Raw genomic sequence first — 23,145 nt, forward strand, 5'->3', positions numbered from 1 at the left:
AAAAGACTCCAGATAGAGCTGATATTTCCTTCAATGACCTTGCTCTTTTCCCGGATAAGGCAAAAACTAAGCTCCTTAGATTTGACTGGATCTCAACTAGGGAACTATGCCTACATTATTCAGCCTTCAAAGCAGGTCCTTTCATGATAAAAGCATTGAACGATATTCCGAAATACATCTCATCATTCCCTGATAGATCATATGCAGATTCTTATTTGCGCTTCAGATTGGACCTAGTGCCAACGAAGGTCAAACTGGCAAAATTCTCTAAAACTACAATGCTAAACACTACTTGTAGATTCTGTAAAAACCCTAGGAAAGAAGAATCTACATGCCATCTAATATCGGAATGTTCTTCTCTCCTTGATCTAAGAATAAAACATTTCTTCAAGTTCTTTAAACATAAAATGTTACTCACAAAAGAACAACTGTGGTATGAAATATTTAATACAACAAATGTTTCTTTAATTATAGCTACAGTTCAATATCTGAATGCCTTGAATCTACTGGGAAAGTAATATAAAAGTTCTAATATGTAATGGTAGGGATCCTCTGATAATGTATCATATCACAAGTAACCTCTTGTTTCTCTGGGATTTTCACTGCTTATGTTGGATTGCTTATTGTTTCAAATCAGATGACATTCTGCATTCGACCATGTAAAAAGATGAAATAATCTTGATGTAAATATTGAAAAAGTTGATTTTTCAACTAAACCAATTTTGAATAAAAAAAAATAAAAAATAAAAATAAGTGGCTTAAATAAAATGCCAGCCACATGACCCAGTTGACCTAGCAAACAAATTGGACTTAGAACTTCGTGCGCGACCCGCACCTGCACTGCATTTTGGACTACTTACTGTATTGAATCCTCATTTGTAATGCATATGTATTACCTGTTGTATTCACACTAATCTGCATTTTGTCTATGTAATCTGTAAGCTATAAGCAACTTGTAAGCCTAAAGCATTCTTGTTCCCGTGCCCTGATACCTTCGGGTCTGGTGCACGCTACAAATAACCAAACAAACAAGTTCTTGGTGTAGCAGGATATTTGGTGTGCTGTGGGATGACGACTGAGTGCTGCTTTTTTATAAAAGAGCTTTCAATTACGATCAATGTAGAGATGTTGCAGTGCCCCACAATTCTGCACCGAGCATCGCCGCTGGTAGGGTCTGCATTTGGTAGATTATCAAGGCACAGAGGAGAATATTGTTACCAAAAGATGTGGAATAGGTCAAGATTGCACTGCTCATTTTCCTTAGGATCAGGTCGGCTTTAGCAATATGGTTTTGCTAATTCATATTTCACCCAAATCTGATTCCGAGGTAATCAAAGAAAGGGACTTCCTCTATTCTAGTTTCCCCTATGCATAGTTGCATGCAGGAACGAGAGCTGGAGTTTTCCCAACACCTCAGCAATTTGGTATCATCTTTGTTAATTGTGTTAGTTGACAAAATGCTCTTTAAGTTTAATTAGGCCACTTGGGATCCAGGTAATGAAGACACCATCACCCTTAAACATTTGCAATTACATATTTTCACCCTATCCTGGGAGCATCAGTTGTGTGTGTGAGACGGTATATTACCCAGCAGCCCATTGACAAACACTTTAAACAAGATGGAGCCTAGAATACCCCTTTGTCTAACACCCTTACCAACAGAAAAGGGTATACTACATTACTGCATCATTACCCACACGATTTCGGAATTCTTTGCTTCATGCAATACTCATCAAACCAGGGCTCCCTCTTCAATTGAATTGAGGACACTGTTGTATAATTTTTGGTAAACAAGTGAGTAAGACTAGCTGACCCTTTCATATCAATGCCATATCAATGCCATATTTATCAATTTATGATAAATCAAGGGAATAATATTCTTGAGGTCAGACCCAACTCAAATGCATATTATTTATTAACATATGTAACAGGTGGGCCGTCTCAAATTATATAAATTTGCCAAGTCTGTGGCTTGGGTTATAGTCAGGGAGTAGTGAACACTTTCACCTCTTGGGAGACAACTTCTGACTTTGCAGACTTCCAGTTTCTTACAGCAATTAGTGTATAATCAACATCTCTAAAGGTCCTGGCGTTATGATAAGTAGGCTTAGGTGGTACATCGCTGTTTAGTTGCCCATGATATACCATGATATACCCTAATACCCAAATGATTAAAAAGCTGGACAGGTGGTAAGACAAATGTATAGGATTTCCTTAGCTTTGGTAAAGTTAGGGGAGAAGAGCCCCAAATCAAGTTCTCCTCAATAGAATGACAATTTCATGTAAGGGTTCATACAGAAGGTTTAGATCTCCCACAATAAACAAAATTGTTTTGTTTAATTTATCACCAACTCAACTGGCTGCCAAATGTTCTAGGTCATACAATGTCCTACAATGTTCTCATACCATTTAAGCCACAGGGTCTGTTACCGGTATATATGTTGAAAAGCAAAAAAAGTATCAGCTCCTGGGATTTCAATAAATAGGCCTTGTATATCTGGCAAACCTGTATCAATACATTCTATGTGGGTATTCAATTTTACACTAACCCACATACATAGCCCCCCGCTTGGCCGTCCTATCTTATGTGAGGGACAGACTGCAGAAACGTGAAACATATATAACACTCCATATATAGACGCTACAGGCCATGTTTCCTGGAAACATATTGGGCCTCATTACGACTTTTGCGGTAGCCATGCCCTTAATAAGGGCATGGCTGCCACCAAAACCGGGTCCGGGTTCCCTGAATGGGGAATTACCAGGCCATTCCGAGTTTGGAGGGCCCGGTAATTCCTCCTACAGGGAACCCGGGCCCGGACCTTCCCCATTCCCATTTGAGCCCCCATAGGGCTCAATGGGAATGGGTACGGGAGCTAACAACGGGCCCAGCCCGTTGTTAGCTCCCTGGTTCCCTCGCGGGTCCTGCTATGGACGTCTGGTAAAACAGACGTCCACATCGGGTCCCGCGATGGAACCTCGTAATCTTGCAGAATGGGTTTAACGGGTCCACCACCATTAGCCGCGCCCATTAACCCATTGCGCAAAGGTTATAATGAGGCCCATTAAGTCTAAAGATCTAATGAAATCAACCCAATTGGGGGCGTCCAGATGTTGGCACAGGCCAGGAGTGTTCCAAGACACTGGTTTCAGCTCCTGCATAAGGACCCTGTCTTATTGTAATTTCATTTAATAGTATTTCAAAAACTGTCATTGGGGAGGGGAATGTCAAACACTGATTCATGCGATGTTGAAGAGTATCGGTTTTGGGTTGTGTAGCGTGATGCAGTAAGGAGGCTGACAAAGTGATATCATTTTTAGGTAGACACTTTTATTAAGTAAAGGAAGCAACCTTTCTCGCCCTACCTCTAAAAGGTGGGGCTTCCCAAGCTCAACTCAATATAACTAGGGTACTTCTCAGGCTGAAAGTGAAAAGAAATGTATATCTGGGCCCTGTATTTCTGCAGCAGTAGGCCAACCTGCTGAGCTATCATACTGCGAATGGTGCATGTGCCATGCAGGTTATAAGTAGACATTCGCAGTGGGTGCTTAACTTACAAACCTTTCTATTTAACATATTTATAACATGCAACATTCACCCAAAAGGCATCCTGGCACTGAGTGCTTGGACCACAAGAGAGTGCAGCAGGGCTGCTTATGCAGGACTTCCAAGATTCCCAAAATCTCTGATTATCATCAGGAAATGGAACAGTGGTTGGAAGGGAATTCCACTTTTTGGCCCCTATATCACCTCTAGCCTTCAGCTGGAACACCTGTGGAACTGTTAGGAATATACACGTTTCTCTGCAAAATATCTCTTGATTTTCTTTACAATAAATAATGCACCGTTGTGATGGAAGTCCTTGTCCAACATACACATGGCTTTTAACTACACGAATGAAGATTCTCTCGCTCTGTACACTAGCATGGCCAGTCTATAGTGTGGAACCTCTGATGCCTGTAAAGACGTGTTCTCAGATTGGAGCTCTTCTCACACTGTGTAGACTGGTGTGGTCGCTCTCCAGTATGGCACCTCTGATGCCTGTAAAGATGTGTTCACTGATTGAAGCTCTTCTCACACTCTGTACACTGGTAGAGTTTCAATCCAGTCTGGGATGTCTTATGTGTCATCAGGTGTGATGTATGATTAAAGTGCTTACCACATTCTGTGCATTCATAGGGCTTCACCCCAGTTTGGATTTTTTGATGACTGCTCAGACCTGGGGGAAACTGAAGCTTTTCTTGCACTCTGTGCATTAGTAGGGCTTCTCCCCAGAGTGGATTCCGAGATTGCGGGTCAGGATTCAATGGTCATTGAAGCTTTTCTTACACTCTGTGCATTGACAGGGCTTCTCCCTAGTATGTGTCCTTTGATGCTTGCTCAGGCTTCAATGGGCCTTGAAGCTTTTCTTACACTCTGTGCATTGATAGGGCTTCTCCGGTGCATGGATCCTCTGATGCGTCTGCAGTTGTGAGCTCTGAGTGAAGCTTTTCTCACACTCTGCAAACTGTTAGGGCTTCTCTCCAGTGTGGGATCGCTTATGAGCCATCAGGTTGGATGCATGATTAAAGAGTTTACCACATTCTGTACACCCACAAAGCTTCCACCTGTATGGATCCTCTGATGCTGAGACAGACTTGAGCTAAAAGTGAAGCTTTTCTCGCACTCTGTTCACTGGTAGGGCTTCAGTCCAGTGTGGGAAATCTTGTGAGCCATCAGGATTGGTGCTTAGTTAGAGTGCTTATTCTGTACACCCATTGGGCTTCTGCTCTATATGGATTTTTTGATGGTGGTGTGAGGGTTCACTGAAGCTTCACTTATAATCTGTACATTGATAGGGCTTCTCACCAGTGTGGATTATCAGATGGCGCAGCAAGTTTGAATGGTCACTGAAGCTTTTCTTACACTCTGTGCATTGGTAGGGCTTCCCTCAGGTATGTGTCCTTTGACGGTTGCTCAGGACTATGGGGTCACTGTAGCTTTTCATGCACTCTCTGCATTGATAGGGCCTCCTCCCTGTATGGATCCTCTGATACCTGGACAGACTTGAGCTCTGACTGAAGCTCTTCTCACACTCTGTGCACTGGTAGGACCGCACCCCAGTATGGATCCTCTGATGCTGCTGCAGATTTGATCTCTGAGTGAAGCTTTTCATACACTCTGAGCACTGGTATGGCCGCCCCCCAGTATGGATCTTCTGATGTTTCTGCAGATCTGATCTCCGAATGAAGCTTTTCTCACACTCTGTACATCGGTATATCGCCCCCCAGTATGAATCTTCTGATGCTGGTGCAGATCTGAGCACTGAGTGAAGCTTTTCTCACACTCTGTACATCGGTATATCGCTCCCCAGTATGAATCTTCTGATGCTGGTGCAGATCTGAGCCCCGAGTGAAGCTTTTCTCACACTCTGTACATCGGTATATCGCTACCCAGTATGAATCTTCTGATGCTGGTGCAGATCTGAGCCCCGATTGAAGCTTTTCTCACACTCTGTACATCGGTATATCGCTCCCCAGTATGAATCTTCTGATGCTGGTGCAGATCTGAGCCCCGAGTGAAGCTTTTCTCACACTCTGTACATCGGTATATCGCTACCAAGTATGTATCTTCTGATGCTGGTGCAGATCTGAGCCCCTAGTGAAGCTTTTCTCACACTCTGTACATCGGTATATCGCACCCCAGTATGAATCTTCTGATGCTGGTTTAGATCTGAGCCCCGATTGAAGCTTTTCTCACACTCTGTACATCGGTATATCGCTCCCCAGTATGAATCTTCTGATGCTGGTGCAGATCTGAGCCCCGAGTGAAGCTTTTCTCACACACCATGCACTGGTATGGCCGCCCCAGTATGGATCTTCTGATCGTCCTGTAGATGTGAGGTCTGAGAGAAGCTTTCCTCACCCTCTGTACATAGGTAGGGTCAAACCCCAGTATGGATCCTCTGATGCTGCTGCAGATTTTAGCTCTTAGTGAAGCCTTTATCACACTCCGAGCACTTGAAAGGTCTTTCCTCTGTGTGGGTTCCCTGATGTATTCTCAGGTGTGATGCCCAATTAGAGTGCTCATCACATTCCGTGCACTCATAGGACTTCTCCCCAGCATGCATACTTTGATGGCTGCTTATTCTGTGTTGAAAGAAGCAGAGGTACACTTTACTATTGTATGTCATCGTACAGCCTAAAAAACAATAGATTGGGTGCAGAGCTGTTAATTCCTGTTATACTTGCGGCTCACAAACTTGCTGTGTGATCCTGTGAGAAGCCACACTTGTGAGCCTCCACCAATCAGGAGAGAGACAATGAAAAAATGTACTTGTTGAGAGAATCCTACACAGACTTACATGTACAATATTTAGTACAAATCTATTCATGTTTGCCCCCCCATACATGAACAGATGAGACCTGGCCATGAATTACTTCACGTTCACTGTTAGATCCAGTATTTTTCTAAAACATGAAATTTATTGGGGAAAAATAGAATTATCAATGAGAAGCTAATGACTATGGCACTATATTCCATCTAGAGGTTCTGAGGGAAATCTGATAGACAATGGGCCTCATTACGAGTGCAGCGGTAAGGGGGTTAACGGCGCCGGTAAGGATGCCGGTGCCATTAAACCCTTACTGCCGCATTCCGAGGTTCCCTTGCGGGACCCACAAAGAACGTCTCGTCAGACCAGACATCCTTTGCGGGTCCCTCAAGGGGACCAGGGAGCTAATAACGGGCCCGTTGTTAACGGGCCAGTTATTAGCTCCCTCACCATTCTCATTGAGCCCTATGGGGGCTCGAATGGGAATGTGGATGGGTATTTTGAATGGGGACTTACCGGGTCCTCCAAGGTTGGAATCATCAGGTAAGTCCCCATTCAAGGAACCCAGACCCGACTTTGGAGGCCGCCATGGCGCTAATAGCACCATGGCTACCTCCAAACTCGTAATAACCACCAATGAAAGTGGAGCTCGAGTTTATGATGCCCTTAGGTACCATGAGGTGGAATAAACCCCATGACTGATAGTTACTCAATCATAATGTTATGAAGTCTATGGCACTATGTCTTTTCACACTTCATGAGCTATCTCAGGGACCAGCTGTGCAGGTTGTGGGAAGAGAAGGCAAGAGCGAAATGTATACAAGAGTAAAAATAAAGTTAACCACCCCCTAAGGAGAAACAAGTCCACCACCAACAAAGAGGTCACACTACCAGCTGCACCTCCTCAGAGGTATTCTTCCCTTCCTCTCCTTCCCCCAGAAGCTCACTGTCTCCCGAGCCCTGGTTCTCTCGAAGCTGGACTACTGTAACAGCCTCTATCTTAATCTGCCTGCCTCCACTCTCCGCCCTCTGCAACTCATCCAGAACAGAACTGCGAGACTTGTCCTTGGCCTCAAGCCCAGGGATCGTATCTCTCCAGGACTGAAATCTCTTCACTGGCTCCCAGTGGCTGCGAAGATAAAGTTCAAAACCCTCTGCATTGTCCACAAGGCCTTCTGGGGCCTGGGTCCTAAATACCTTCAACTCTCTCTTCCCAAATATCTTCCTTCCCGAGCCCTTCGCTCATCCGCCTCCAACTCCCTCAGGGTCAGCCGCTTCTCGAAGCAACGAGCTGGGGGTAGATCTCTCTCCGTGGCAGGGGCCTCCCTCTGGAACAGCCTTCCTGCCTCCCTGAAACTCGAGGAGAACCATCTCCGGTTCCGGAAGCACCTCAAAACCTTCCTCTTTGCTTCTGCTTTCTCTCTCCCTCTCCCCTGCTGAACAGCTAATATTCTTCACTGAAACTGCACTGATCCTGCAACTGGACCTCTCTAAACGGCCTCGGCCCTGGGCCCAGCCACTCTCCACTTGCACTGATGCCCTGGAACCCCTCTGCACTGCGGGACTGTCTCTGTATCCCTACAGCCCCCCCCTTCCCCAGCACTTGTTCTGCACTTACCTTGCACTTGCCACCAGCTGGCCCTATTTATTTATTACTTTACGCCACTTACCTTGCACTGCACTTCCCCCCCTCCCCTTCCCCTTGCACTTTTCCCCCTCCCCCACCCCTGCACTTGCGCGATGTGAATGACACCTGGCCTAGTAGGATCGTTGTCTGTCTCCCCTTGTTCCTCCCCTCCCTGCCTCGTCGCGCCTTGAAACACCTGTGTATAGGCGCGTTACAAATACCATATCATATCATATATCATATCATATCAAATACCCCAAGCGCATCACCATGACAGTTCCCTAACAGAACCACAGCCCTGTGCGGTCAAATGCAGTGTGGCCTCTAGCAGCAGCAGAGCAAATCTTTCACAAAAAGCCAGAATCACGGCCCATTTGCAGTCACATGCGGTGTGGCAAGTGGCAGCTCTAGAGTCAAAGCTTTCACAAACAGCCAGAATCACATCCTGCCAAATTAATTAAACCACAAGTAGATATTAGACAAATGCGGGTTCCCATGGTACTATATTTAGTCCATTGAAGGATCGAAATACAGAAACACACTAGCTAGTCTTGTATAGTAAGAGTACAATAATACTATATTCCTGAGAATTGCATAGCCACTGTGCAGGCCTTCAAGACCACTCTGAATACACCTCACCACTCCAGGCAAGGGCCACCTGAGACCTAGAGTAGAGATGCCCCCCAATAATAAGAACATAGCCACGGTGCAGGCCTTCAAGACCACTCTGAATACACCTCACCACTCCAGGCAAGGGCCACCAGAGACCTAGAGTAGAGATGCCCCCAATAATAAGAACATAGCCACTGTGCAGGCCTTCAAGACCGCTCTGAATACACCTCGCCACTCCAGGCAAGGGCCACCTGAGACCTGGAGTAGAGATGCCCCCAATAATAAGAACATAGCCACTGTGCAGGCCTTCAAGACCGCTCTGAATACACCTCGCCACTCCAGGCAAGGGCCACCTGAGACCTAGGGTAGAGATCTACCCCAATAATAAGAGCATAGCCACTGTGCAGGCCTTCAAGACCACTCTGAATACACCTCACCACTCCAGGCAAGGGCCACCAGAGACCTAGAGTAGAGATGCCCCCCAGTAATAAGAACATAGCCACTGTGCAGGCCTTCAAGACTGCTCTGAATACACCTCGCCACTCCGGGCAAGGGCCACCTGAGACCTAGAGTTGAGATGCCCCCAATAATAAGAACATAGCCACTGTGCAGGCCTTCAAGACCACTCTGAATACACCTCGCCACTCCAGGCGAGGGCCACCCGAGACCTAGAGTAGAAATGTCCCCAATGATAACAACATAGCCACTGTGCAGGCCTTCAAGACTGCTCTGAATACACCTTGCCACTCCAGGCAAGGGCCACCTGAGACCTGGAGTAGAGATGCCCCCAATAATAAGAACATAGCCACTGTGCAGGCCTTCAAGACTGCTCTGAATACACCTCGCCACTCCAGGCAAGGGCCACCTGAGACCTAGAGTAGAGATGCCCCCAATAATAAGAACGTAGCCACTATGCAGGCCTTCAAGACCTCTGTGAATACACCTCATCACTCCAGGCAAAGGCCACCTGAGATCTAGAGTAGAGATGCCCCCCCAGTAATAATATAGCCACTGTGCAGGCCTTCAAGACCGCTCTGAATACACCTCACCACTCCAGGCAAGGGCCCCCTGAGACCTAGAGTAGAGATGCCCCCAACAATAAGAACATAGCCACTGTGCAGGCCTTCAAGACCACTCTGAATACACCTCGCCACTCCAGGCAAGGGCCACCTGAGACCTAGAGTAGAGATGTCCCCAATAATAAGAACATAGCCACTGTGCAGGCCTTCAAGACCGCTCTGAATACACCTCGCCACTCCAGGCAAGGGCCACCTGAGACCTAGAGTAGAGATGTCAACCCAATAATAAGAACATAGCCACTGTGCAGGCCTTCAAGACAGCTCTGAATACACCTCACCACTCCAGGCAAGGGCCACATGAGACCTGGAGTAGAGATGCCCCCAATAATAAGAACATAGCCACTGTGCAGGCCTTCAAGACTGCTCTGAATACACCTCGCCACTCCGGGCAAGGGCCACCTGAGACCTAGAGTTGAGATGCCCCCAATAATAAGAACATAGCCACTGTGCAGGCCTTCAAGACCACTCTGAATACACCTCGCCACTGCAGGCGAGGGCCACCCGAGACCTAGAGTAGAAATGTCCCCAATGATAACAACATAGCCACTGTGCAGGCCTTCAAGACTGCTCTGAATACACCTCACCACTCCAGGCAAGGGCCACCTGAGACCTAGAGTAGAGATGCCCCCCAATAATAAGAACATAGCCACTGTGCAGGCCTTCAAGACTGCTCTGAATACACCTCGCCACTCCGGGCAAGGGCCACCTGAGACCTAGAGTTGAGATGCCCCCCAGTAATAAGAACATAGCCCCTGTGCAGGCCTTCAAGACTGCTCTGAATACACCTCGCCACTCCAGGCAAGGGCCACCTGAGACCTAGAGTAGAGATGCCCCCAATAATAAGAACGTAGCCACTATGCAGGCCTTCAAGACCTCTGTGAATACACCTCATCACTCCAGGCAAAGGCCACCTGAGATCTAGAGTAGAGATGCCCCCCCAGTAATAATATAGCCACTGTGCAGGCCTTCAAGACCGCTCTGAATACACCTCACCACTCCAGGCAAGGGCCCCCTGAGACCTAGAGTAGAGATGCCCCCAACAATAAGAACATAGCCACTGTGCAGGCCTTCAAGACCACTCTGAATACACCTCGCCACTCCAGGCAAGGGCCACCTGAGACCTAGAGTAGAGATGTCAACCCAACAATAAGAACATAGCCACTGTGCAGGCCTTCAAGACCACTCTGAATACACCTCGCCACTCCAGGCAAGGGCCACCTGAGACCTAGAGTAGAGATGTCCCCAATAATAAGAACATAGCCACTGTGCAGGCCTTCAAGACCGCTCTGAATACACCTCACCACTCCAGGCAAGGGCCCCCTGAGACCTAGAGTAGAGATGCCCCCAACAACAAGAACATAGCCACTGTGCAGGCCTTCAAGACCACTCTGAATACACCTCGCCACTCCAGGCAAGGGCCACCTGAGACCTAGAGTAGAGATGTCAACCCAATAATAAGAACATAGCCACTGTGCAGGCCTTCAAGACAGCTCTGAATACACCTCACCACTCCAGGCAAGGGCCACCTGAGACCTGGAGTAGAGATGCCCCCAATAATAAGAACATAGCCACTGTGCAGGCCTTCAAGACTGCTCTGAATACACCTCGCCACTCCGGGCAAGGGCCACCTGAGACCTAGAGTTGAGATGCCCCCAATAATAAGAACATAGCCACTGTGCAGGCCTTCAAGACTGCTCTGAATACACCTCACCACTCCAGGCAAGGGCCACCTGAGACCTAGAGTAGAGATGCCCCCCAATAATAAGAACATAGCCACGGTGCAGTCCTTCAAGACCACTCTGAATACACCTCACCACTCCAGGCAAGGGCCACCAGAGACCTAGAGTAGAGATGCCCCCAATAATAAGAACATAGCCACTGTGCAGGCCTTCAAGACCGCTCTGAATACACCTTGCCACTCCAGGCAAGGGCCACCTGAGACCTAGAGTAGAGATCTACCCCAATAATAAGAACATAGACACTGTGAAGGCCTTCAAGACCACTCTGAATACACCTCACCACTCCAGGCAAGGGCCACCAGAGACCTAGAGTAGAGATGCCCCCCAGTAATAAGAACATAGCCACTGTGCAGGCCTTCAAGACTGCTCTGAATACACCTCGCCACTCCGGGCAAGGGCCACCTGAGACCTAGAGTTGAGATGCCCCCAATAATAAGAACATAGCCACTGTGCAGGCCTTCAAGACCACTCTGAATACACCTCGCCACTCCAGGCGAGGGCCACCCGAGACCTAGAGTAGAAATGTCCCCAATGATAACAACATAGCCACTGTGCAGGCCTTCAAGACTGCTCTGAATACACCTTGCCACTCCAGGCAAGGGCCACCTGAGACCTGGAGTAGAGATGCCCCCAATAATAAGAACATAGCCACTGTGCAGGCCTTCAAGACTGCTCTGAATACACCTCGCCACTCCAGGCAAGGGCCACCTGAGACCTAGAGTAGAGATGCCCCCAATAATAAGAACGTAGCCACTATGCAGGCCTTCAAGACCTGTGTGAATACACCTCATCACTCCAGGCAAAGGCCACCTGAGACCTAGAGTAGAGATGCCCCCCCAGTAATAACATAGCCACTGTGCAGGCCTTCAAGACCGCTCTGAATACACCTCACCACTCCAGGCAAGGGCCCCCTGAGACCTAGAGTAGAGATGCCCCCAACAATAAGAACATAGCCACTGTGCAGGCCTTCAAGACCACTCTGAATACACCTTGCCACTCCAGGCAAGGGCCACCTGAGACCTAGAGTAGAGATGTCAACCCAACAATAAGAACATAGCCACTGTGCAGGCCTTCAAGACCGCTCTGAATACACCTCACCACTCCAGGCAAGGGCCCCCTGAGACCTAGAGTAGAGATGCCCCCAACAATAAGAACATAGCCACTGTGCAGGCCTTCAAGACCACTCTGAATACACCTCGCCACTCCAGGCAAGGGCCACCTGAGACCTAGAGTAGAGATGCCCCCAATAATAAGAACATAGCCACTGTGCAGGCCTTCAAGACCACTCTGAATACACCTCGCCACTCCAGGCAAGGGCCACCTGAGACCTAGAGTAGAGATGCCCCCAATAATAAGAACATAGCCACTGTGCAGGCCTTCAAGACCACTCTGAATACACCTCGCCACTCCAGGCAAGGGCCACCTGAGACCTAGAGTAGAGATGCCCCCAATAATAAGAACATAGCCACTGTGCAGGCCTTCAAGACAGCTCTGAATACACCTCACCACTACAGGCAAGGGCCATCTGAGACCTAGAGTAGAGATTCCCCCCAATAATAAGAACATAGCCACTGTGTAGGCCTTCAAGACCACTCTGAATACAACTCGCCACTCCAGGCAGGGGCTACCTGAGACCTAGAGTAGAGATGGTCCCAATAATGAGAACTTAGCCACTGTGCAGGCCTCAAGACCACTCTGAATACACCTCACCACTCCAGGCAAGGGCCACCTGAGACCTAGAGTAGAGATGCCCGCAATAATAGGAACATAGCCACTGTGCAGGCCTTCAAGACCACTCTGAATACACCTCGCCACTCCAGGCAAGGGCCACCCGAGGCCTAGAGTAGATATGCCCCCCAATAGTAAGAACATAGCCACTGTGCAGGCCTTCAAGACCGCTCTGAATACACCTCGCCACTCCAGGCAAGGGCCACCTGAGACCTAGAGTAGAGATGCCCCCAATAATAAGAACATAGCCACTGTGCAGGCCTTCAAGACTGTTCTGAATACACCTCACCACTCCAGGCAAGGGCCATCTGAGACCTAGAGTAGAGATGCCCCCAATAATAAGAACATAGCCACTGAGCCACTGTGCAGGCCTTCAAGACTGCTCTGAATACATCTCGCCACTCCAGGCAAGGGCCACCTGAGACCTAGATTAGAGATGCCCCCCAATAGTAACATAGCCACTATGCAGGCCTTCAAGACTGCTCTAAATACACCTCGCCACTCCAGGCAAGGGCCACCTGAGACCTAGAGTAGAGATGCCCCCAATAATAAGAACATAGCCATTGTGCAGGCCTTCAAGATCGCTCTGAATACACCTCGCCACTCCAGGCAAGGACCACCTGAGACCTAGAGTAGAGATGCCCCCAATATTAAGAAGATAGCCACTGTGCAGGCCTTCAAGACCACTCTGAATACACCTCGCCACTCCAGGCAAGGGCCACCTGAGACCTAGAGTAGAGATGCCCCCAATAATAAGAACATAGCCACTGTGCAGGCCTTAAAGACCGCTCTGAATACACCTCACCACTCCAGGCAAGGGCCACCTGAGACCTAGAGTAGAGATGTCCCCAATAATAAGAACATTGCCACTGCGCAGGCCTTCAAGACCACTCTGAATACACCTCGCAACTCCAGGCGAAGGCCACCTGAGACCTAGAGTAGAGATGCTCCCAATAATAAGAACATAGCCACTGTGCAGGCCTTCACAACCACTCTGAATACACCTCACCACTCCAGGCAAGGGCCCCCTGAGACCTAGAGCAGAGATTTCCCCAATAATAAGAACATAGCCACTGTGCAGCCTTCAAGACTGCTCTGAATACACCTCGCCACTCCAGGCAAGGGCCACCCGAGACCTAGAGTAGAGATACCCCCAATAATAAGAACATAGCCACTGTGCAGGCCTTCAAGACCACTCTGAATACACCTCGCCACTCCAGGCAAGGGCCACATGAGACCTAGAGTAGAGATGCCCCCAATAATAAGAACATAGCCACTGTGCAGGCCTTCACGACCACTCTGAATACACCTCGCCACTCCTGGCAAGGGCCACCTGAGACCTAGAGTAGAGATGCCCCCAATAATAAGAACATAGCCACTGTGCAGGCCTTCACGACCACTCTGAATACACCTCACCACTCCAGGCAAGGGCCCCCTGAGACCTAGAGCAGAGATGCCCCCAATAATAAGAACATAGCCACTGTGCAGGCCTTCAAGACCACTCTGATGCACCTCACCACTCCAGGCAAGGGGGCCACCTGAGACCTAGAGTAGAGATGCCCCCAATAATAAGAACATAGCCACTGTGCAGGCCTTCAAGACCACTCTGAATACACCTCGCCACTCCAGGCAAGGGCCACCTGAGACCTAGAGCAGAGATGCCCCCAATAATAAGAACATAGCCAGTGTGCAGGCCTTCAAGACCGCACTGAATACACCTTACCACTCCAGGCAAGGGCCACCTGAGACCTAGAGTAGAGATGTCCCCAATAATAAGAACATAGCCACTGTGCAGGCCTTCAAGACCACTCTGAATACACCTCGCCACTCCAGGCAAGGGCCACCTGAGACCTAGAGTAGAGATGCCCCCCAATAATAACATAGCCACTGTGCAGGCCTTCAAGACCGCTCTGAATACACCTCACCACTCCAGGCAAGGGCCACCTGAGACCTAGAGTAGAGATGCCCCCCAATAAGAACATAGCCACTGTGCAGGCCTTCAAGACCGCTCTGAATACACCTCACCACTCCAGGCAAGGGCCACCTGAGACCTAGAGTAGGGATGCCCCCAATAATAAGAACATAGCCACTGTGCAGGCCTTCAAGACCGCTCTGAATACACCTCACCACTCCAGGCAAGGGCCACCTGAGACCTGGAGTAGAGATGTCAAGGTCTGGAATTTGTATTCCTTTGTTTTTATTTTATTGAGCATTTGTTAGGCGCTTAAACAACAGAATTGAGTTTGAAAGTGCCACAAGACTAAATGTGAAGGGAACAGGGGAGAGAAGAACAACATTTACAAAAACAGTAAAGTATTCAGACGTGCAAGTGCAGTGCCAAGGTGAGACAAGGAGGAGGCCTTAAGCTAAGTGCTAGTTCAGGCGACTCCCATGGGTGGGATGTAGAGCCGCCAAGCAGGGGCCCAAAGGGGCAGTGAAGTGGGGGCTGGGGGGTGCTCGTATTGCCTGGGTAGGAAAGGCCTGGTATCCTGTGAGATTGATGAGGACCAGGACACCAGTCTTAGAGGCAGTGGGGGGAGTAGTAGGGTTGGGAAAGAGGGAAGAAAGTAGAGAAGAGTTTTGAGTAGTTTACAGAATTTAGGAGGTCTGGCTCAAGTCTGAGAGAGGCAGGGAGGCTGTTCCAAAGGGAGGTACCAGCCAAGGAGAGAGACCAGCCCCCCACTCTCTGATCAAAGAAGCGTTTGACAATCAAAGAGTAGTCGTTAGAGGAGTGGAGGGCTCCAGCGGGGGAATATTTAGGGAGGGAACGTTGGAGATAGCGTGGTCCCTGGAGCTAGAGGAGTGAAAGGCTCCAGCAGGGGAGTATTTAGGGAGGGAACGTTGGAGATAGCGTGGTCCCTGGAGCTAGAGGAGTGAAAGGCTCCAGCAGGGGAGTATTTAGGGAGGGAATGTTGGAGATAGCGTGGTCCCTTTGTATGGATTGAAATGATTTGTCTGGAGGTTCTACATCCCTCGGACAGTGACACCAATGACTCCCTATGACTGAGAATCCTAACCCATCACAAACATGTTTCTTTAGCTTTTCATAATGTTGTGGGTATTTAATGCTACCAAGTACTGTAAACCCCAAAAAAGTGCCATTCAGGGAAGATGTGTGTTCCAATTATAGATGACTCAGTCGAACATGTTCCTTTAACATAATTAATGAATCATTTACAATACACTCAATACCAGTAGACAAGTCTCTATGCGCAGGACTGGGATCGAACCAGTGTTGCTCTGTGTTGTCTTGCTTCCAAGACAAACGTGTTGCCCCTGCGCTAGTCTCTTTCTAGCATTTCCTACACTTACTTGTATTCATGTTTTTCCCATGAAAGACCCTGTCCTACAATTCCCAAAATGCAAAGAGAAAAAAACAGGACCTGCATGACGTCATCTACTCATGCATCATCTACTCATGCATGGCATGCTCTACTCATGCATGGCGTCATCTACTCATGCATGGCATCATCTACTCATGCATGACATGATCTACTCATGCATGGCGTGCTCTACTCATGCATGGTATCATCTACTCATGTATGGCGTGCTCTACTCATGCATGGTGTCATCTACTCATGCATGGCGTGCTCTACTCATGCATGGCATGCTCTACTCATGCATGGCATCATCTACTCATGCATGGCGTGCTCTACTCATGCATGGCATCATTATATATGATATGATATGGTATTTGTAATGCGCCTATACACAAGTGTTTCAATGCACGACGAGGCAAGGAAGGGGAAACCGAGGCAGGACAGAGACAACAATCTTACTAGGTCAAGTGACATTTGTTAGGGAGAATTCTCAAGAATGTGCTAATTTCCCTTACCTTTTGAGACCACCAGCAACTTTGCTGGATTTCTAGGATTTGATTTTTTTACCTGGGAATGGTGTGAGCCTTTTTTCCCACTCTTCCATGTATTCTGATGTGTGTTTTACTTGTGTGTTCTTTGGTTATGGAGTTTTAAGACAACTCCATAGGCATCATCTTTTTCTGTGTGTCACACAGCACCTTCAGTGCAGTGACACAGGGATGTCTTTCAGACTTCGCAAGTTTTAAATACCTTCTCTGGGACCGACTACTGTCTGCCAGAGCATGTAAAGTTAAATTGACTTTACTAGTCTCTTCAAATTTACAGAGCCAGCACACACTATCTTCCTATAGAGTGCTGGAGGGGTTACCTAGCTTCCCCTGAGCCAAAACACTCATCTATCAGTCAAATATTACCCTTTCCTACTTTAAATGGCTGGTTGCAGTGGTTTAGATCAAACTACCATGATTTTTCCCAACCGCGAACAACGGTAGCTAAAAATCGGGACAGCCATGTTTTTCAATATGGCGCCCAAGACCTATCTGTAAAAACAGACCCCGGTCGACTTTTTTTCACCATTTCTTTTAGGAAAGGTCCTTCTTGTGTTTGTCTCTGCGCGCCAAACCAGGTTTGGTCCCTTTGTTCATTGGCCTTTGGCGGGCTTCAGTGCTGAAGCCCTCCTCTGGCGCCAGGGTATCTGGGGTGGACAGGATGTGAGGGATCTCCTAGGAGACCTAAATGCACTCTGGCATGATTGGCCGACTGGCTGGCCGGCAAGAACAGCCACCCTGCTGTGTGATTGACAGCCAGGCTAGAATGAATGGGGGAAAACTGTTTAAAAGCAGGTCTCTGGGACTTGGAAAGCAGAGTCAACCACTGGAACGAAAGAACCAAAGACGAGCTGAAGGAAGAGGACTACTGCCATTCCTGGACGACCGGTGAAGCCCTGCTGCAGGTCCGAATTGCCTGAAACTCCATCAACAGAGAAGCCCTTCAAGGTTAACTTCTTCCCTTGAGATGGGTGGGAACAACCAACTCGCAAGCCACCTGGACACCATCCCCTCCTAGTCGAATTTTCTGCAGAGTGCTGTGGAAAACCGGATAGCCAGTGGGAAGGATACCAGTTTGTGGTCTTTAAGGCACTCATACCCTAAACCAACGTTTTTCCAAGCTTGTGGCCTCATCCCTCGGTAGTGCAGGAACCTCCCGACATCCTCCTTCTTGTCCCCATGACTGAAGCTCAGGAACAGCGAGATCTGCTCAAACTGCCAGGAACAACTGCCTCAGCTACAGCTCTTCTTCAATCTAAAAAGGTACTGTGCAAACGCGGTCCGGAAATCTTTTCGGCCATCACGAATGTTTGTGGAACTTTCCCAACTTCGAAGGCGTGTCCTTCCCTAAACATTCAACTAACTTTTTGCCTAGCCAAATTCTTCTGAACTCCGTTTGCAAAGACTTAACCGTTTACTACCAGAACTGTGCTATCCTATAGAAAGACTCTGAACCATTGACTTTGGCCCACGCCTAGGAACTGAATTGCTGATTCTTATAACCTTGTCTTTTTACCCCTTTTAAAAGTATCTGAAGTGCCATTTTGCTCACAGTTCAAGGGAGCTGAACTTGTTCAGTAACTTATAAGTCGTGTATTTGTAGTGTATTAAATATATGATATTGCTCTTGCTAGTGTAATGTTTTCAATCTGACTGTTTAAATAAATGTATATTCTTTTACCAAGAAACCTTGATTAAGTGTTTGTTTGAATCACTGTATTGGTTGTTCATTTGTGTAACTTGTTCTACTGCTCAAGCAACTCTTGAGATAAGTCTGGCTGCTCAGCAACTGCTACCACATAACTGTGTAGTACAGGCTTGTACCAAAGGTGACATTGTACTGACACTTGTAGTCTTAATTGCATGTAGTGTTCCCAAAGGGTCTGCATCTGAATTACACCATTGAGATCACGCAAGTGCAGAGGAGGGGGGAGGATGCAGTGCTGTACATGGGATCAAAACAATAACAAGTAGTGTGGCCGGCAGGTGCAAGTGTAAGTGCAGACAGTAGGTGTCCAAAAGTGCAGGTAGGGGGACTGTAGGGTTAAAGATACAGACCCAAGTGCAAGGGTTGCCAGGAGGCAGTGCAGGTATGCAACTGGGCGGGTGGGGACCTGGGCCCGAAATCAGAGGGTAGCCAGGTGACCAGTGCAGTTTCAGTCAGGAGTTCAATAGGGGCAGGAAGAGAGAAGGCAGAAGCAAAGAGGAAGGTCCCTGGGTGCATGGTATGCATGGTGTGATCTACTCCCATGCATGGTATGATCTACTCATGCATGGGATGATGTACTCATGCATAACATCATCTACTCATCCATGTGATGCTCTACTCATGCATGGCATAATCTACTCATGCACGGTGTCATCTACTCATGCATGGTGTCATCTACTCATGTATGGCATCATCTACTCATGCATGGCAAAATCTGCTCATGTATGGCATCATCTACTCATGTATGGCATCATCTATTCATGCATGGCAAAATCTGCTCATGCATGGTGTCATCTGCTCATGCATGGCATGGCCCGCTCATACATGGTGTCATCTACTCATGCACGGTGTGATCTAATAATGCATGGCATGTTCTACACATGCATGGCGTGATCTATTCATGTGTGCATGTTCTACTCCTGCATGGCATGCTCTACTAATGCATGGCATTTTCTACTCCTGCATGGCATAATTTACTCATGCATGACATGATCTACTCATGCATGACATGATCTACTCATGCATGGGATGCTCTACTCATGCATGGTGTCATCTACTTATGCCTGGTGTCATCTATTCATGCCTGGTGCGATCTACTCATGCATGGCATGTTCTACTCATGTACAGCATCTTCTACTCATGCATGGTGTGATCTACTCACTCATGGTGTCATCTACTCATGCATGGCATGATCTATTCATGCATGGCATAATCTACTCATGAATGCCATGATCTACTCATGCATGGGATGCTCTACACATGCCTGGTGCGATCTACTCATGGATAGCAATTTCTACTGATGGACGGCATGTTCTACTCATGCATGACGTGATCTACTCATGCATGGTGTCATCTACTTATGCATGGTGTCATCTACTCATGCATGGCATGTTCTACTCATGCATGGCGTGATCTACTCATGCACGGTATAATCTACTCATGAATGCCATGATCTACTCATGCATGACATGATCTACTCATGCATGGGATGCTCTACTCATGCACGGGATGCTCTACTCATGCCTGGTGTCATTTACTCATGCATGGCATGTTCTAGTCATCCCTGACGTCATCTGCTCATGGACGGCACGTTCTACTCATGCATGGCGTGATCTACTCATGCACGATATAATCTACTCATGAATGCCATGATCTACTCATGCATGACATGATCTACTCATGCATGGGATGCTCTACTCATGCATGGGATGCTCTACTCATGCCTGGTGCCATCTACTCATGCATGGCATGTTCTAGTCATCCCTGACGTCATCTGCTCATGGACGGCACGTTCTACTCATGCATGGCGTGATCTACTCATGCATGGCGTGATCTACTCATGCATGGTGTCATCTACTCATGGATGGCATGGGCAACCTTGGACTCGTGCTTTTCTTCGATCCCTTCACATTCCCATATAAATCTCAAGGTCTGACCCTAATTTCACAAAAAAGGCCTGTTTTCTGCTGTGATTCCCATAAACATTAATCATGTCCAATGCATTTCAATAATGGTCCACATTGACCCAGCATGTCACGGCCAATGCCAGGTGACACTTGCTGCAACCTCTAAGGGTGAGAGCAATGTTTCCACTCACATGCAGGCTTCCCCAGACATTGGTGCAATCTTTACAGATACCAGGGCCCGGTGGATCCTTTGCTGATTTAGCTTGCTCCCTCTCTCTGCAGGCTCTTCCCTCTCTGTGTCTGTCTCTATGTGTGCCTGTGTCTCTCTGTGGGTGATAGAGTCGTGTTGTAAGGAGCACGTTGGCTAGAGTCACCACAGATCCAATTATTACTAGCCAATGACTATTGGCGAGTGCAAAGGTTCCGCCTTGTTTGGAGATATTCATTGGAGATATTCGTTGTCATCGTAAGTGCCCTACAGACATGTTGCCATCACAATGAGGGTGCATTGCTTGTGGGGCGAAGTGAAGGCGAATCAGATGGGCCCTGTGGCGGGTGCTGGGGTTCTGAAAGACTTTTCTAAGGGTGCAGAGGCTCAGGGTGCAGACTCTACAACTGTGCTGTGCAATGTATTTTAAAGTATTAGTGTTTGTGCATACTTTAGCAAATGTGTGGGTTGTGCAGCACTGGTAACAAAACAGTGGCTAGCACACGAAATTAAGCATTATCTTGGTGCTCACAGAAAAAAACGGATCATTGGTTCTAATCTTAGCACAACCCTTTCCAAGAAGGAAGGACATTGTTCATGTTTAAGACCCACTTCGATACATATTGTAGTCATGATAATAATGATACGCAAATCTTACTGAACAAATAATATTATAAAAACACTAACCATACACATGTGTTTATGTTCTGATACAAGGTGATCACTACAAGTTTCACATTCATGTGCACTCATATTGTACTGTTTGGAAATACTCTTATGAGAAATGAGGGGGACTAATAGCAGCAATGAAGGTCCTTGGCTACTTTGCATAAAATGAAACAGCAGTTGGGAACATATGAATGATTTCAGATCTTTACATTTGACAAATATCTCGGTGATCATGGGGTAGCGTGCTCATTAGGCATGCTGGGATTGGTGCTCATTTCATTTTTAACAACACTCAGCCACGCATTCAGGTGTTTCTAGCCAGGAGCCATATAAACTCATTTAGAGAGCCTCAGAGTTTGGAATTGACATGACGTGTCATCTGTCCATCCTGTCTGTGAATGATTCACTGCCTCCTGGGGGACTACGAGATCAATGGCGGTAACGACGGCGGCAGCGACGATGGGGAGTAAGTAAATGGGCATTTTCTGACTATCTTTCATGGGCAAAGGTGAAAAGAACAGCTGGTACACTTGTAGTGTTGATGTTTCTTGAGACTGATGTGTGGGAGACTTAGACGTGTGGGTAATGGCGTTTTGTTGCTGGAGACTCCTGGGAGTTGCGGGAGACTTTGCAGATTTGCTACAGTGGCATCATCCCTTTCTTTCAATCCACAGCCTCTTCCTCCAAATGATGTATATGGTGCACTGTCAAAACTTATATGTTCTGCATCCACCACCTCCATCAGCAGCTCATCGTTCACTATGATTGTGAATCCCCCTGCTAAGGTATTGGGCAACTCACCATTCTTATTCATTATGTGCAGTGTTTCTGATATAAACATTCAGATTTATCTTCCAAAAATACAATTATAAGCTCTGCATGCCTGGCAGAAGGCCCCATGGAATAAAATACACCTTTGCCCAGTCTTGTTTGTTTAGATGACAGCAAACTGCATCCTGGGAATGCTAACATTTAAAGGACAATATATAATGGGAGAAGTGAAACTACAACTCCCAGAAGCCAAAGCACCGTTGGCTAAAAGGCCAGAGACAGCTGAAGGCTGAAGGTGAGCCCAGTCACATGGGGCCAGTTGGCAGCAATGACTCCCGATCACATGAAAACAACAGGGGAAGCAACTCACCAGACCTGGCTCTTGCCCAGCCCCTTCCCTCCAGTGATCTTGGGTGGATTTCACCCTAATGATCCTGGGTGGATTCGTCTCCAATGATCTCTTGCAGAATTCAGGACAATACACGCCCAGGAAGAGAGAAAACAGTGGGTCCCAACTAGGATCCCAGCGTTGCACTGAAGTTATTCTGAACAGGAGACACAATCACGGGAACAGGAGACACTAATCCCCCGCGCATGCGCAGAGTCGTAGCAATGTCCGAGCTCTTTGTTAAGCTCCCATGCGGCCATAATGCACTCTGGCTGATAGACCATTATATGCAGCTCCATTACAGTGAACAGAATTGAAAGGGCGTCCCCATGTCTCACAGGGCGCCCCAACATGTGGTCCATTTGATGCAGTGAACTGCCAAGGGGGGATCCATAGAGATTCATATAATTATCCCACACTATCTGTGCATTATTCTGCGACACGTTTTTTTTTGGTCAGGTCTTTGTAATTTCTGTGTACTCATGGAAGCCATAACTAAGACGTATACCATGGTCAAGGGCCCGGAT

The 23,145-nt window shown here is 47.6% G+C and overlaps 1 protein-coding gene and 1 pseudogene across 1 annotated transcript in view; both read right to left on the reverse strand.

Moving 5' to 3' along the window:
- LOC138489324 (zinc finger protein 420-like) overlaps positions 1–22,784 on the reverse strand; it is a 97,280-nt gene extending 74,496 nt beyond the window's left edge. Inside the window, exon 1 of the mRNA XM_069617023.1 lies at positions 22,601–22,784. The gene's annotated coding sequence lies outside the window, so the exon portion shown is untranslated. The remainder of the gene's footprint in view (positions 1–22,600) is intronic.
- LOC138489551 (zinc finger protein 271-like) lies at positions 3,394–5,830 on the reverse strand (annotated as a pseudogene).
- Positions 22,785–23,145: the final 361 nt, after the last annotated feature.

The sequence above is a fragment of the Ambystoma mexicanum genome, chromosome 9 (genome assembly GCF_040938575.1).
Source record: "Ambystoma mexicanum isolate Mex_15411 chromosome 9, UKY_AmexF1_1, whole genome shotgun sequence".
Lineage (NCBI taxonomy): Eukaryota > Metazoa > Chordata > Amphibia > Caudata > Ambystomatidae > Ambystoma > Ambystoma mexicanum.